A 955-nucleotide genomic window follows, 5' to 3' on the forward strand; every position below is an offset into this window, starting at 1 on the left:
CATGCGCCAGGGCCTCCTACAGACAATGCACTTTGATTTATTGCGCTATCTCTAATAGCACCCGAGTTATCACCAGATATATATTGGATTTTCCCCTGACCCTGAGTGTCCGGCCGCATGAGACTGTGGTTTTCTCGGCCCCTGGTGGTCCGAGGTCGTTCCCGCTGCACAGATTCATGCGCCAGGGCCTCCTACAGACAATGCACTTTGATTTATTGCGCTATCTGTAATAGCACCCGAGATATCAGCAGATATATATTGGATTTTACCCTGACCCTGAGTGTCCGGCCCCATGAGACGGTCGTTGTCTCGGCCCCTGGCGGTCCGATGACGTCCACGCTGCACAGATTCATGCGCCAGGGCCTCCTACAGACAATGCACTTTGGTTTATTGCGCTATCTGTAATAGCACCCGAGATATCACCAGATCTATATTGGATTTTCCCCCGACCCTGAGTGTCCGACCCCATGAGACTGTGGTTTTCTCGGCCCCTGGTGGTCCGAGGTCGTTCCCGTTGCACAGATTCATGCGCCAGGGCCTCCTACAGACAATGCACTTTGATTTATTGCGCTATCTGTAATAGCACCCGAGATATCACCAGATATATATTGGATTTTTCACTGACCCTGAGCGTCCGGACCCATGAGACGGTCGTTTTCTCGGCCCCTGGTGGTCCGAGGTCGTTCCCGCTGCACAGATTCATGCGCCAGGGCCTCCTACAGACAATGCACTTTGATTTATTGCGCTATCTGTAATAGCACCCGAGATATCACCAGATATATATTGGATTTTTCACTGACCCTGAGTGTCCGGCCCCACGAGACGGTCGTTTTCTCGGCCCCTGGTGGTCCGAGGTCGTTTCCGCTGCACACATTCATGCGCCAGGGCCTCCTGCAGACAATTCACGTTGGTTTATTGCGCTATCTCTGATAGCACCCGAGATATCACCAGATAT

Source organism: Nomia melanderi, unplaced genomic scaffold, assembly GCF_051020985.1.
Source record: "Nomia melanderi isolate GNS246 unplaced genomic scaffold, iyNomMela1 scaffold0014, whole genome shotgun sequence".
NCBI lineage: Eukaryota > Metazoa > Arthropoda > Insecta > Hymenoptera > Halictidae > Nomia > Nomia melanderi.